The sequence below is a fragment of the Dermatophagoides farinae genome, chromosome 3 (assembly GCF_024713945.1).
Source record: "Dermatophagoides farinae isolate YC_2012a chromosome 3, ASM2471394v1, whole genome shotgun sequence".
Classification (NCBI taxonomy): Eukaryota; Metazoa; Arthropoda; class Arachnida; order Sarcoptiformes; family Pyroglyphidae; genus Dermatophagoides; species Dermatophagoides farinae.
This window is the reverse complement of record NC_134679.1, coordinates 5,847,957-5,865,448: the sequence shown is the minus strand read 5'-3', so window position 1 is coordinate 5,865,448 and position 17,492 is coordinate 5,847,957. Positions and strand designations below refer to the sequence as shown.

Here is a 17,492-nt window from a genome sequence, read left to right as displayed (position 1 = left end):
ATCAATCAATTAATCAAGGTGTAAATGAATGAATGAAGCGAAATAATAATAAACACGATTTGTTGTTGTGGTCAACTGGAAAAAACAAAACAAAACAAAACAAAAAAAATCATGAATAAATCACGCACACTAACTAACTAACTAACCACAACAAAAAAAAACTAGAACCGAATATGTCCATTGATTATTAATGATAATAAAATAAAGATGTGTGTGTGTGTGTGTTGGTGTATTGGTGTGTAAGCAAATCATCATCATCATCATCATTTAGTCAAGTTTTTTATGCCTCATTAGAAATCTATGAAATATACACATACACACACATTGAACCAGAAAAAAAATGAATCGAGAGAATCACACACATACATTCAAGCCAGAAAGAAAAAAACGACGACAATAATGATGATGACGACGTGCCGATTTTTTTTTGTTTTTGTTTCAATAAAAGAAAGAAAAAAATGATGTTAGATTGACCATTATTATTATTATTATTTCACAAGGATATCGGTTGTTGTTGTCGCTGCTGCTGCTGTTGCTGTTAATGTACAAATCCAATTGATAATGATGGCGATGGTCAAACGAGAAAAAAAAATGTTAACCGTATTGTATCACCCTAAACAACAACCAACCAACCAACCAACCAACTAACCAACCAACAACAAAAAAAAAGTGTTTGACTGACGATGACATATAAACATACATGTGAAGTGGATGTCCATGTTTTATTTGTGATGTTAGTGTGTGTGTGTGTGTGTGTGGAGACCATAAATTTAATGGTCACAACAACAACAACAAGCTAATAAGTAATCGAAGAATCTGAAAGAAAACAAGCAAAAAAGAGTGAGAGAGAGAGGTATAATATTCACCAAATGAAATGAATATACAAGACAAAAGGAAATGATATTGCCAATTGCTATGTGAATACGTTTGGTTGTTGTTATTGATCATTGATATAAATATTTAATCGAAAAAAAAATCGTAACACCAAAGTAAGAAAAATAAAAAGAAAGAAAACCCAGAAGGTCAAACTGAAAAAACCACACATTGAAATTGACCACATTGGTCATAGTTGTTGTTGAATGAATTCATAGCAACAACAACAACAACAACAACAACGACAACGACAACAATTTCATGCCCACCAAATCGAATAATGGATGTCGGTCGTCATATACTATCCGCACATTCATTGTTGTGTTAATAAAAACAACAACAACAACAACTATGGGGCTATCGATTGAATTGAATTTTTGTTTGCTCGGTTTTTTTTTTTGCAAAACCAATTCGTTAAGTCAGGCTATGATATGATGGTCAACAGCAGAAAAACCCATAATAATGAACGCGTGTATTTAACTCCTTTTTAAATGGGGTGTATGTGTGGGAGAGAAAGGAAGAGCAACAAACAAAAGCACGAATAACAACATAGATAGAATTTTTTTTTTTTTTTGAAACGGATCAAATTACGTAAAAACATTTACGATAATGGACAATAATAAAGACCATGAACAATGACCACAACCAACAACATATAAAACGATGGGAAAACATTGTGTGAGAAGTAGATATAAAATTATTGACAAAATGTTTCGTCACAAAAGGATAGTAGTGGTGATGGTGGGGGTGGTGGTGGTGGTCAAACCTTATTTTGTTCATTCTTTTCAATCAAAAAAAAAAAAAAAAAAAAAAAAAAAATAAAACAAAAATATTCGATCCATATAGACTTTTTGAATGATTTCGATTATTGTTGTGTGTGTGTGTGTGTGTGGATTTTTTTGGCTGTGTTGTTCGATCGTTATTAATTAAAAACAAAACAAAACAATCAACAAAATTTTCTTCTATCTCTCTCTCTCTCTCTCGTATAGAAATACAACGCAATGTTCGTGTGTGTATGTGTGTGTTATATGAATGAATGTGTCGTATTTCTCATTAAAGTAATGGACATTTTGGTCAGAAAGCGTCAGAGAGAAAAAAAAATTAAAGTGTGCTAATGACAGTGATATGATAGAGTGCAACTAATACAATTGAACATTGCAAACGGCAAACGGCAAAAAAAAACTACTACTACTAATTCAGTGAAAATGAAAATTGAATGATTGTATATTTCTATTATATATATATAGACAAAAAAAAACAGCCACAGAGAATAATAGAATAGAAAATAAGAAAGTCAATTAGAACAATTAAAAGCACACCCACACCCACATCAAATAAAACACATTTAGAATTTTGGCACGGCTTCTATCTGGATCTGATGATGATGATGATAGCTGTCATTACAAATTAACGGGTATCGAAAAAAAAAAATTTTTTTTTGCGACACACCCTTTGGTCAATATCAATATGTGATGATCATAGAACCATGGTGGCAGTGGTCATTATCATCACCAATGTTCAATGTTCTGTATGTCATGTGTTTAGTGGGTTATTATTATCATTATCATTATCATGCACACCATTCATTCATTTGTAAAATTGAAATTAATTATAATCATAAAAAGCGAATAAATTTTTAATTAATAAACCATGAAACACCAACAAAAACCAACTGTTAATAATAACACACACACACACACACACACACACACACACACACACAGAGGGCGATGTGGCGCAGATGTGAAAAACCGTAAAAAAAACCATTTGGGCTGATGTTTATGTTTTTTTTCAATTAATTCGTTTTTTTTGTTATTTTTGGACAGTTTAGAATTTTGTGGTCGCTCGTGTGTTATAATTATTAATATTAATACTAATATTTTTTTCTCTCATTCTCATTGTTTCCTTTTGCTCTGATTATTTTTATTTCGCCTAGATCATCATCATCATCATCATTAATAAACTCATTAACAAGAACGAACATGCATGCGCGCGTGTGAGTGAGCACCATTAAATTAATCGAGCAGTAAAAATTTAATGATGAAATGATGATGATGAAATGAAAATCAACGAATGGAACGTAGTTTCATCATCGTCATAATTATTATCCACTAAACACTACACACTAATGATGATGATTTGACACTGATGAATTAAGAATGAACAACCAGAATGACAAACTTGTCAATAATTAAAAAAAAAATGAATAAATGAATAAATGAATGACGCCAATCGCCAAATAAATTCGTGACAGAATGACTAAATAATAATAATAATGATGGACACACCCACTGGTTTGATATCAAAAGTTTATTATTAATAATAATAATAAAAAATTAGAAATGGTAACAAACAACGACAGAAAACCCAAGAGAAATAGACAAAAAAAACAATATGACATGCTAATGATCGTGACAGGCTAAAGAAAAAAAGACAACAACAACAAAAATCATCAAAAGAAACAACAACAACAACAACAACAGAAAATGCAAACCATATGGATTCATTCATTGCTGCTGCTGCAGCAGTTATATATTGATTGATAATAATGGTCATTAATATTCTATATATATTAAAAATTCAATCAGTGATTGTCAATAGAATGATGATGATGATGATAGTCATTTTGATGAAAAAAAAGGTTGTTGCCTGTTGTTGTCGATCAAGCAACAACAACAACAACAACAACAACAATCAAAGAATCGGAAAAAAATTAATGTGTCATCAGAATATTTTCACCACTACTATTTCCACTATTGGATTTTGATAACGAAAACAAAACAAAAAAAAATTTTCAGTATTTCGTGAGTTTAGATAATTAACCACCACTGATCATCATCATCGTCATCATCATTATTATCATTATCATTAACAACAACAACAACAACTACAGCATGATATTCATGTTTCAATCTTGTGTTGTTTTCCGCCACGATAATCATCATCATCATCATCATCAACATAATGATGACATGAATACATGGATTTTGTTTTCTGACATTGACTTTTTTTTTGCATATTGATTTTATACTTACCAGTAAAGAAAAAATTGAAAATTGATCAATCGATGATTATTACGATGATGATGGTGATACGAATTTAGAATTCCACATGCACTTTGATGAATATTTTTTTGTTTTGTTTTTTGTTTTGGATGGATTTTACACAGAAAAAAAAATACAAAATAACAATGATATCTTTTTGGGAGAAGAATTTTTTTCATAAATATCAACAATATTGATTTTTGTTTTTTTTTCGTTTATCATAACTTTGCCGTTGTTTTTCATTTATTAGGAACTATTAGTTGAGAAATTTTCTGGAATTTTCAATAGAAAAAAAAACAATTTTTTCAGGAACTTTGGTTACCAGTGTTTTTTTTTTCGTTTTCGTTGAATTTAAATCATCATCATTTTTTTTTTGTTTTTAGGAACTTTTTTTTCTGTTTCTGTATCACATTTGTTTGAATGATGTGAATGTGATTTTTTTTTTTTGGTGTAGAAATTAGGAACTTTTTGATTAGGAACTTTCATAATGGGATGATGAAAAAAAAAATCTGGCCGAATATTTTTTTTACATTGTTTTTAATCAATCATTATCATTGATTGATTGATTGATTGATTGATTTCATCATTCAATCGAAAAAAAAATTTGCTGTGACACATATAGTGTGCTTTCCAATGACAATCCGCTGGTTTGGCTGTCCGATTGAATGAAAATAAAAATTTTCGAAACACATGGTCATTGTGTGTTTGTGTGTGTGTGTGAGTGTGTCGTCTGTTGTTCGATGCGCACATTTTACAATATTCTGGATATATTCAAGAAATGAACAACATTATGATGATCAGGTAGGAAAAAAAAAACAACAACAACAACAACAACAATCAACTAATCAAATCAAAATGAACACCACATACGCACACACACACCGATGAAAAAAAAACAAAGAATCAAGAATTGAACATACAGACACACACGTAAAACTTAGCACGTGCAGCCAAAAAAACAAAACAATAATTTCATCAATATGAATGAATGAATGAATGTGAAAAAAAAGTGTGATTCAAAAGTAAAACAAACACTGATCACATTTAAGTTTTGGTAGTAGTTTTTTTTTTGTTGTCCATATATATTCCGGTGAATCAATGATGCTGCGTGCTACGTGTTTGTGAATATATAATGATGATGATGATGATGATGATGGACCATTATATTGAATCATCATCATCAGAATCAAAGGAACAAACAACAAAAACACAAACTCAAACCATATCGCCGTCGTTGTCATGTGTTTTTTTTTATTAGATGTTGGTGAAATTTTGAAGAAATGAATAAGGAACAGAAATTTTTTTTTCTAGGGCCGGTATTTCGTTTGGATGATGTGTTTACGTTTGTTGGTTCGTGTGTGTGTGTAGTGTGTATGTGTGTTCGGCATGATAGCCAAACGGCAACTGAAATGGATGTGCCAGAAAACCAGAAACAAAACAAAACAAAAAAAAAATTTGGTTTCGAACTAAACCAAATCAAAATGAGAAAAAAAAACTAAATCGAATAAAGACCGTGCGCGCGAGCTAAAAAAAAAGTGTCTGTGTTGTATTGTGTGCGGTATGATTAGAATGAAATGACGACGACGACGACGACGATGATGATGATGATGATGAGGATAATGATGAATTTGGCTCATTAGATCCAATGGGAGATATATGTGTGTGTCTGTGTAGACGAAACCAAATGAATGAAAGAAAATGAATGATGAAGTAGCAGAAAGATGAATATAAAAGAACCATTGGAACAAAACACCAAAAAAAAAAAAAAAAATTCTATACCATACAATGATGCTACTAGCAGCAATGATGATTTCGTACATATATACAACACATGGAACCAAAATTGATCCAAAAAAAAAACAACAACAACTAATGATGATGTATTATATATAGTCAAACATATAGAAAATGAATGCGCGTTCTATGCATAGATATCATATTATTATTATATACACCCATTACACACACACACACACACACACACCAAGTTTTAATGTCAATATTCATGGCGCCCGATTTGCATGTTCGGCAATGGCGATGCCAACCCAGAAAAAAAAACAAAAAAAATTGAACTAAAACGGAAACACTGTATGTATGCGTCGGTCCAAACCAAGTTTTATTATTTTCTATCGGTGTGTGTGTGTGATACAATCATCAAAATATGCACAAAACAACAACGCACACATATACACATCGTGCTCATTATTACTATACTTCCCGCTTGGTCTATACAATTTTCTTTTTCTTTTTCTTTTTTTTTGTCACATCCATTTCCAATTAATCGAATGATGATGATGATGAACCAGAGAGAAAAAAAAAACGACAAAAGTAAACGAACGGATATTGTTTATTGTGCATTGTGGATGCTAGCTGTTGTTTCGAAACTGTATTGCACTCTGGTGGATTATTTTTGAAGAAAAAAAAATAATGAAAATATTTCGTTCAATTAACGCGGCCCACAACCACACAATATATTTTTCAATATAATGCATGCACTATGCGTGTTGTGTTTGTCTCTGTCTCTGTCTGTGTGTGTGTGTGTTCATTAGTCGATTTAATTAGTTTTTTTTGTATCATTAAGCGGTGGAGCTTAATCAATGTATAAAGCAGCAGCAGCAGTATGCAAAAAATCTCGTTATAGGCAATGTGAAAACAAAACAGTTAATGAAATGAATGACGCCCAAAAAAAACATTATTTTCATCCAATCATCATCATTCATTCATTCATTAACACATCTATATACCGTTATAATTATTTCTAATTAACATAACTAATTAATTAATTTTAATTAATTAAAAAAAACAAATGATCAACTTTCAACATATTCTATTATTCTATTATTATTATTATCTATGATGAATTGATTTTCAATTTTTAACATCCACAAAAATGAAAAGTAACGCCATCTTGATCATATTCATAGTAACCATTAATAATTAGTGCTGTAGCATGAATCTTATTTAAATCATCATCACGATGATGATGAAGGAAGTAGCAGTAATATCCTGTCATACACATCTACATATAAAATTTGTTATATATTCACATATTATTATATTATATTTATAAAGCAATTGCGAAAAAAAAAACACAAGAGAGAGAGCTAGTCATGCGTCATTCAATAAATATGTGTCTGTGTGTGTGTGTGTTTGTTTGTTCCAACAATAGTTATGTGAGTGCGGTTCCATTTTTAAGTTTTTTTAAATGAAAAAAAAAAAATTTTAAAATACATTAACTGTGTGTATGTGTGTGTGTCTACTACCCTACACCGAAGGGAAACTTTTTTTCCCTTCCATTTTTATTACTATCATATAATACACGTAGTAGCATAGATTTAATGTGAAATAATAAAAAAAATTTGGAGGGAGTAATGGACACATAGACATACAATACACAGAGAAAAAAAAACACTGAATATAAAAAAAAACGGGCGTCGTCTGAACCAGAAATGATGAAAAAAAAACTTGAATGACGAGAGTTAAATAAAATAATTGAAATTAATGAAATTTTGAACATTTTATCGCATGCGTATATATTGTGATATGAGGAGTGTATTGGTTGGTTGTTTCACATCGAGTGTGTGTGTGTTCAGCAATCTTTTTTTGTTTTTTTTTTTTGGCAATAATTTTCCATCACCCGTACCCGTTTTGAGTTTTTTTTTCCACTTTCTTGTTTCAATAATATTCGGGTTGGAACGCGCGGGCAATCCAATTATTATTACTGATGATGATGATGATGATGGAATAAATATCAAACATGAAATATAAAAATTATGGCCCTAGAGTAGTGGTACTCCAAGTGTGTGTGTGTGTGGGTACAGGCTGCCTGGTTCATGCAAATCAATCGAAAAAAAAGTTCCAATGATTTTTTTTTTTTTTTGGAACAAAGTATATTCATCTAATTCGAATCGAATTTTTTTTTCTTTTGATGCAACAAAATATGATGAATTTTAAAATTGGTTGCGTCATCCAGTGGCCAGTGAGTGAAACTTTTTATTTTTAATTTTTTTTTAATTAAAAAAAATTTCTGAAATGAATATTTTAAATTCAAAAATCATTTTCAATTTTGTATGCATATTGATTCGTTTATTGATTGATCGTAAAATGTAAACATATGTGTCCATTGTACATTGTAATTATATGAAATGATCATTACATTGATGATCACAAAACACATCTGGTAAGAAAATTGAAAATTCAATTTCAACGCCAGCATAATGGATGGCGCTATAATTACGTAATGTGGAAATTTTTTTTTCTACGAAAGAGAAAGAGAATCGGTAGTAAGAGAAAAGTTTACCGCCGATCACTTGATATTATTTGGATAAGAAAAAAGATTCTTATTTCATCATCATCATCATCGTCAATAAAATGATGTACACGTTCCTGGAACAGACAATATGTGTGTTCGGCAATGATTGGAAGCCAATTTTATTTGCTCCTTCTCACTGTGTACTATTACCGGCAGCCAGTTTCTCAATAACAACAACAACAACAACAACAACAACAACTCACTTCACAAACATCATCATCGTCATCAACATCAATATAGAAAAGAAGAAATGTTTTTTTTTCTTCACAAGTCTAGACACACACATACACACACACAGAATCATTCTATTGTTGTCGTCTGATTCGTTTGATTCGTCTATAGTCATTCTACATGTTCTACTAATGGTGGTTTGATGTTTGAAGAGTAAAGAAAAGTAAACCACGCACCGTATATCCGCGTACATTCAGTGATTGGACATTTTTTTTTATTATTCGTGTAACTGACCTCTTTTTGAAATGCCAATAACCCTGACATATAAATGACAGTTTTTTTTCTGGATCGATTCAACCATTAGACAGACACACACACACACACACATACATAGAATAAATGTCGGCAGTTCGTCTTGTTGTCGGCGACGGTTTTCGGTTTTTTGTTGTTCAGTTGTCCGGCTGTCTAAAATGACTATGGTTGAGTCAACCACCAGCACACCAAACTTATACACATGAATTTTTCTCTGTATCCATCAAAAAAATTTCAAGTTTATTTTGTCCATTACAAAAAATGGCCATAATTTCATAGTGTATCCATAAAAAAAGGGCGATCAATTAAAAATTATCGATAATCAACATTGAGATAATGGGCTACCTCATTCATTTCATTTCAAGCTTTCATATTTTTTCATGTTTTTTTGGGGGGGGGGGCTGTAATCAATAGATTATGATGGCAAATTATCGCGGATAATGATAATTATAATCAACAAACAAACATTAGATATTTAATTTGGCATCTCTTTACTACTTATTATTACAAGCAGCATCATCATGATCATATGTTAGAAAATGTATGATAAAAAACCTGTAATTAGTAATTATTTTTAATTATCATCATCATCCACTTGTAATTTTTTCATGTTTGAACATTTTTTTTGTTGTTGTTGTGCTGGTGAAAAAAAAAAACAACAACAACAACAAAACAAATCAAAACGTTGATTACTCCCATCACACACACAATTATTATTGTTATTACAATGATCAATACACGGAAAAAAATGAAATGAAATGAAATGAAAAAAACGCTAAAATCACGTCTAATCCACATCACTCAAAAAAAAAGATGATAATCAATCGATCAAGATTGGCTAGATAGCAGATATTGTCTGTCTGTCTATGGTATAATTAAAGCCAATTTATCGTTATATATGAAAAAGGTATATAATTAAATGTCATTATTTAATTTAATTTGAATAAATTTAATGAACATACACACACAGTGATCAATTGATTGGTTGATTTCTTCACATGAACAGGATTCTTTCAAATTATTATTACGTGGAATGTAGTGATGTGAAATCGTGTTTTTTTTTCGTTGAAAAAAGAATCAATGAGAATGATGTTTTTTTTCTACCTGTAGAATATTAATTGTAATTGTTTTTGTTTTTGTCTGGCCACATAATGATAATTATTGACCAGAAAATGAAAATCATCAATGTCAATTGATGGTCAATCGATTGTTATATAATTGGTTGGATTTTTTTTTTCGTTGTTGTTGTCCATATTATTATCATTGGGCGTCATTCATTCATTTTGGGTGCCATTTGTTCAATGTTAATTTCTACAAACAAACTCAGAAAGAAATAAAATTTCCATTCAATGATTATATAATGATTATAATCAGAAAACAAGACTAAATTGAAAATCAATCAAAAAAAAAAAAAAAAAAAAAAGATAAACGATTCAAACAAACAAAATAGTGAAATGATGAAAAATTATAATGTTCATCAATCTGGCTGGTTTTGTTATTGTTTTTTTTTGGATTTGCAATTTTTTTCCAGTCTTTCTAGCTGCTTCTATCACCATTGAATGGTGAGCATTTCGGCATTTTTTTTTACTTTGGTTCAAAAACATGGTGGGTATCGCCACCAACGTTAAGCCATTTTATTATTATTATTATCAAGGATTTGTTCAAAAATGAAATGAAATGAAATGAAATAAAATTGAGAAAAAAAATGATCATAAAAATTACCATTAAATTGTCTGATTCATTTAGAATTTGAATAAAAATGAAGAAAATGAAAAAAAAACAACAATCAAATCGATCGAAAAAAATCCTCTGTTTGTTTCAACTTTTACCGCACATTTCAATGATCAAAATAATAATAATAATAGTAATGATCAAAGCAAAGCGAAGCGAAGAAAAAGAGAAAAATTCTCGCACTATGTCGCCAATAATTTTTTTTTTATGATAATTAATGAGATTTGCATCCCTGTTCATCTTATCATCCACCTTGCCACCATCATCATCATCATCATCAACCACCTTGGTGCAAGTTTTGTTGAACATTTTCATTGATTCATTTCATCGAATGGTGGACACAGAAAAAAAAACATTGTGCTCAAAAACCAGAAAAAGAGAGAGAGAGAGAAAAAGAATTTCAAAGAAGGAAAAAAAACTTTAACACCTAATTGCTATACGAATTTAATTAATCTTAGCAGTAACAACAACAACAACAACAAAAACAAAGCAAAGTGAAAAATAAAATTAACAATCCGATAATACCACCACCATTAATATGATTGAAGCAGCAAACCAAGAAAAAAAAGCTTATATTTGGAATGGTTAAAATTGACAAATCCAAAAATAAAAACTCAAAGAAAAAATTTCCGAAAATTTTTTTTCTTGATTCAGGATTAATTTTAAAAGAAGAAAAAAACAAACATAATGATGAACAAAAAAAGGGTGAACCCATTCCAGTAGTCTATGGATACTATATTGGCTGTTGTATTCCTTTTCTTGTTGTTGTTGTTGTTGTTATCGAATCTAATGTGGATCATTGATGAGGCGGGATACTAATTAATATACACAACACACAAACACACAGACACAAATAGAATCCTTGGATATTCATGGCACCAATAGAATGAAACTTGCAGAATCTGTAGAATACATTTGTGGTATATATAAACGTGTGTGTGTGTGTATATGGTGTACATATGTAATGGGTGGAACAGAATATGTCATCGGCTAGTTTTAGTTTAGTTAGTTGCAGGGTATACTAATTAAAATATTTTAATTAGAAATGGCATGAATTAATATAATGCGCCGACTCTGTTTTTTTTTTTTTTTGGCTTCGTTTTCATTTTGTTTTTCATTTTGCTATATATATTATAATGTGAAACATTTGCATCGATTGTCAATGCCAGAGTCGGAAACTACCTCTGAAATTTGGATAAAATTGGATAGTTCCATGTGGAACCCACCACCACCACCACCAGCACCAATTTGAATTGAATAATTAATGGCAGCACCAAATACAGCAGTAGATGTCGTAGCAACATCATTACTTTTTATTGACGTACATACATTGTGTGTGTGTGTGTGTGTGTGTCTAATTAAGAATCCATACACAAAGAACCAGCAAAAACAAAACAAAACAAAAAACGCCGAATTTAAAAGAATAAGAATGACGATACAAACTAAACCCAGAAAAAAAAGTAATGGAAAAGCTATATAATAAAAAAATGTGATCATGATCATGTGGATGTCAAACGAATTAATTGGAAACCAAAAAAAAAAAAAAAAAAAATGCAATAACATCAGTAGTAGTAGTGAGTTAATTTAAATTTCAGATCCTGAAATATAAAAAAAAAAAAATAATTCTGGAACAATTAAAGGAGAATTCCAGTCAGTCGCTTCAACAAACAACAAGAATTGGATATATCTACACCAAATAAAAAGTGGTAGAAAATTTGAAATGAAAACATTAAAGTTTTGACATTTCTCCAATTGCATTGCCAATAGAAATGAATGAATGAATGAATGAACAATGGGCAACAAACAACAAAAAAAAAAAAAAAAACACTGAAACCAGAAACCTGTATGGAACCAATTAGGAAATTTAAATTTAAAGTGAAAGCAATTAAAACTATATATATAAAGTTGCAGCAGTTGCAGTTGTTACAATCAATTGGTAGACAAAGTTTTTAATCAGAATGTCATTTTCATTTTGGCATTCGTATTTAGTTTAAACACAGCAACAACAAACGAACAACGAATTTCACTTTACTCTAAGTGTGTGTGTGTGTGTGTGACAACCTGGATGATATTTTTTTTTTTTTTTTTTTTGGTTTTGTTTTATTTCTAGATCCACCATTGATGACATAATAATATTATAACCAAGTAAAAGTAGTGGTGGGAAAAAATTTTCTTGTTTCCGAAAAATAACATGGGGGTATGACAAAAAAAACAACACAAAAAAGAAAAAAACACACACAAACACACAGTAAAGGGTACCGGGTGGTTTTCGGTGAAATCTGCCCCCAAAAATTTTATTTTTTTAAAATATTAGTCATGTTGATCATTTGGTCCACCCACTTGGTAAAATCGCACAACGCGAATTCTCCAGATCTCACTAACTATGAGGTGGTGTAAGTCAATTTTTTCTCACGATAAAACTGATAAAAATATTTGGTGGAACATGTTCAAAAATCCGAATTTTTTCACCATGTTGATGGAGTTCATAACAATAACGTAAGTCTAAATGTAAGTCTATGATAATATTGCAATGGCAATTTAGTCTGATCTGATACATGTTGAAGGATTTTATTGTTCATGTATTAAAATGTGTATGATAAGAATCAATCGCACAAAATCTCTGAATCCAAGATCCAATAAAAAATATCACCAGGTTGCAAAATAGTGGATAAGCCATTAGTTTCTTGGAGAAGAACTTTCAATATTTAGGCATCATTAAGTTTGGCGTTAAATAGCCCTGGAACGAATGATTCACCTGATCATGTCCATGAGCCACCTCGAATTCTGTACCCAATGATGATGATCAAAGGAGCTGATGGCCGCATCGAAAAAAGAACAGTTACTAAGTATGATTTGGCAACCATGGAAATAAATTGTTTTTATTTTGCGCAACAAGATCATCATCGATTGCCAGACTACACACATCAAGGATATGACGCTGATGATGCAATGCTATAAATGTTATGGTTACAATCATAAAATCGGCTACTGCCATGTACCAGATCAGATGTGTTTCCACTGCGGAGAATATCATAACTTCAACTAATGCCCAAAGAAATCAATGCCTGCCACCTGTTTCAATCTGTAATCTGCATCCGGTCTAACATCACCAATGCTCCGCCACACAACAATGTCAACATCAATCAAGAGTGAAATCATCAGTGGTGCAAACAGCAAATGGTTTGCATAATGTTGTAATCTTATGCACAGAATACGATTAACATTATTGTAGACTAATATCATAGACTTACATAATGAACACCATAGACTTACGTGGTGAACATCATAAACACTTACGTTGTGGATATCACATGATGAACTCCATAGACTTACATGGTGAAAAAATGAACTTCCGGATTTTTGAACATGTTCCACCAAATATTTTTTTTTGATATTTTCAGAATAAAATGTTGATTAAATCAGTTTTATCGTGAGAAAAAATTGACTTACACCACCTCATAGTTAGTGAGATCTAGAGAATTCGCGTTGTTTTTTGCGATTTTACCGGAAGTGGGTGGACCGAATGAACTAAAAACCATCTCGAGAATCATCAATGGACATAACTAACATTTTAAAAAAATAAAAACTTGGGGGCAGATTTTGACCGAAAACCACCCGGTACCCTTTGACTGAATAAAATTGATGGATAATAATAATAAAAATGTTAATATTATCTGGCCAATGATGATGATGATTAGTATTATTATTATTGAGTTTCTTGTTTTTTTTTTTCGTTCACGTTGAATTATAATTGCATGATGGAAATAAATTGGTTTTTTTTACTCTGTGCTGTCTTTTTTTTTTTTTACTCATTTCACACTACTGGAAATGATTTCACCAATGAAAAAAAAACCTAATTAACAACGACAACGAAACAAGTTTTTGATTCATTTTTTTTTTGTCTTTGAAATTCAGTTTGATAATTGCAAATGAACAGAGAGAACAGAAAAAAACAGTGCTAATTAGCAATGAATTCAAGCTAAGGTGTGTGTGTATGTGTGTGCGTATGTGTTTCAAATGTGATTTCATTCATTTTTTATCGCTAATTATTGATCACATCAATTTAAAATGATGGCCGATGATATAAACATCATTTTTTTGTGTTGGCTATAAATCAGTCTATTGGTCGTAAATTTTTTTTTCAACCAGAAAAAAAATTCATTCATTGAAAATCTACTGGTTCAATAATGATAAATTTATCGAAATTAGACAACGACGACAACAACAACAACAACAACAACGACCATTCAATGGAATATTAATCATCCGAATGATAAAATCCACAAATAGACAAACTGTGTGTGTGTGTGTGATTGACTTAAGGATTGGCATATATAACGCATCTTTAAGATCTACATTATCATCTTCATCATCATCATCATTCATATAGAACGGAACAGAACAAAATTCTAACTAAACTAGAGCTCATCATTTTCTTCCCCCTCACACACAGACAAAATTCAAATTGGTTTTTTCACTGGATGGACATTTCTTTCCATTGAAATGATTCATGTTCTTATGATTATTATTATTATTATTAGTCAAACACAACACGGAGGCATATATGAAGAAGAAAAAAAAGGAAAAAATTGCTCATCAAACAACAATTAATTAAATATACAGACATACATGCATACACACACACACACACACCTTTGAAATAGATAAAAATATCTAGATGTATGCGTGTAGGTGGCATTTTTTCAAAAAAAAACCAATGTGTCATATACGATAAATGTTAAATGTTTCTTTATGATGTATGTATGTGTAATAAGTGAATTATGACCAAACAAAACAAAAAAAAAATTAAAAAATGAAAAATTTGTCCGTATGAATAAATTGATTTACCAATTCAATGAAATTCAATAAATAAAAAAATTTTTGAAAAAAAAATTCCACACACACACACAGAGCGAGAGAGAGGTGAACAATTTATTTTCAACGAAATTTTAAATTCACAACCGTTCAGGCCCCAGTATAAATTAATTATTTTAAATTACAGCAACACATCATTTATGCACACACACCTGACCATATGAATCCAACGCATCAGCTAATCCGTCATATTACACACACACACACACACACACACACACACACACATGGACACTATGTGAAATCGAATGAAAAGTTTTTTCACACAAAGCGAAAACGAAAAAAAAAATTTTGACATTGAAATGGAATATTTCATCATTTTCATAATGAAATTTATTTTAACTTCACTTTACTAATTAAAAACATTCAACAATCAAACGATAAAGAGAAAAACAAAAAGACAAAAAAAAACACAATGACGATGATGATGATCACGATGACAACAACATCGACAACCATGGTCATCATCATTAAAATAATGATCATCATCATCATTGCAAAGACAAAAACAACAACCAGAAAAAAAATCAAACCAAAAAAATCAAACCTTAACAATGAAATGACAGTCAAAAAAAAAAAAAAAAAAAATCCAGAGAACCAATGTAACCACCACTACCACCACCACCACCATCATCATCATCATCAGAAAATGATAATTATTTTCAATTTCAAATATACACGAACGAACAAAGAACAAAAAGGAAAAAAAAAACAATTAATATTATTATATACATGTTCAAAAGTATTATTTCTCTCTCTTTTTCTCTCTACATCTATCATGATATTACAATTGAAAAAAAAACGAAGAAATTGTATTCAACAACAACAAAAACATTGAATTGATTAGTAGCCAAAAAAGAATAATAATTAAAGAGAACCAGAGAAAAGACAGAATGTCTTCAAATGTCTAATTTTGATGTTTTACAATTATCATCATGTTGATGATGATGATGATGTGTCTATGTACTATTGACATGTCAATGAAATAAATGTCGAATACGACGACGACTACGATAGCGACGACAAAAAAGACCTTCATCATCATCAATTTTTTTTTTCAGTAAAAAAAACATTAAATAGAAAAAAGAGTGGCCATAGCATAGTATGGTTGGTAAGTATAGTGTTAATAATCACATTTAAAACAATTACAATAAAAATAAAAAAAAGCAACAACAACAACAACAACAACAACAGAAATAAAATGACCTAATGAAGAAACAAAAACAAAAAAAAATTCGTGAACAACAACAACAACAACAAGATACAAATAATGAATTGTAATTATAAACCATTGAAATGGCCCATCATCATCATCATCATCATCATGGTGGGTAATGGCGATTCGGATTTTTTTTTTCGTCTATAGATAACAAAACGTAAAGTTTACGGTCATTGTCAAAAAAAAATAATACAGTAAGATTTTCATTTCTATGTTTAATTACACAGGCACTTTATTTTTTTTCCGTTTCTTGATTGCATGGTAGATATACGAATTTTTTTCTTTTTTAATTCATTTCATTACCGGACATTTTCTGGAATTATGCCTGATGATTTTGATGGTCATCAAGTACCTGTTGGTACCATAAAAAAAATTGTGCCCGGTTTTTCATATTTTATTTTTTTTTCTTTTTGAAAATCATCAACATGGTTGACCGATTTGGACTATTACTAATGTTCTTTTTTTTTGTTGGCGGAGCCAATGCAGTGGGTAAAAGCAATTGAAAAATCATAATCATAATCATACATTATCCATCGAGAATCGGTCAATTGGTTCCAATTAAATGTGGTCATCCAAAAAAAATGGAAAAAAATGTTTAATTATTAACAACGACAAAAATCATTTCTTCATTGTGTGTGTGTGTGTGTGTGTGTGTGTGTGTGTGTGTGTGTGTGTGTGTGTTAAAACCAATTTTAAATTGTTTGGCGATGACCACCTTTCAATCTTCGAAAAATGAATTTTTTTAATAAAGAAAAAAAAATCAGCAACAATCTAGCTAATTTTTCGAAGAAAAATATATGGAAATCTTTATATCTAATCTTGGTTCAGGATCAAATCAGTTTTCACGACGGCAATCTGTGTATGTGAATTATTATTATTATCATTAAAATTAGAAAAAAAAATTCAATCATCCATAAAGATGTAATTTTCATTGAGATATGAGAAAATTAATTTT

At 30.3% G+C, this 17,492-nt stretch overlaps 1 protein-coding gene across 1 annotated transcript in view; it reads right to left on the bottom strand.

The window, feature by feature from the left end:
- zfh2 (Zn finger homeodomain 2) overlaps nt 1-5,426 on the bottom strand; it is a 57,832-nt gene extending 52,406 nt beyond the window's left edge. The window contains 1 exon segment of the mRNA XM_075728934.1: nt 3,909-5,426. The gene's annotated coding sequence lies outside the window, so the exon portion shown is untranslated.
- Between the last annotated feature and the right edge of the window lie 12,066 nt (nt 5,427-17,492).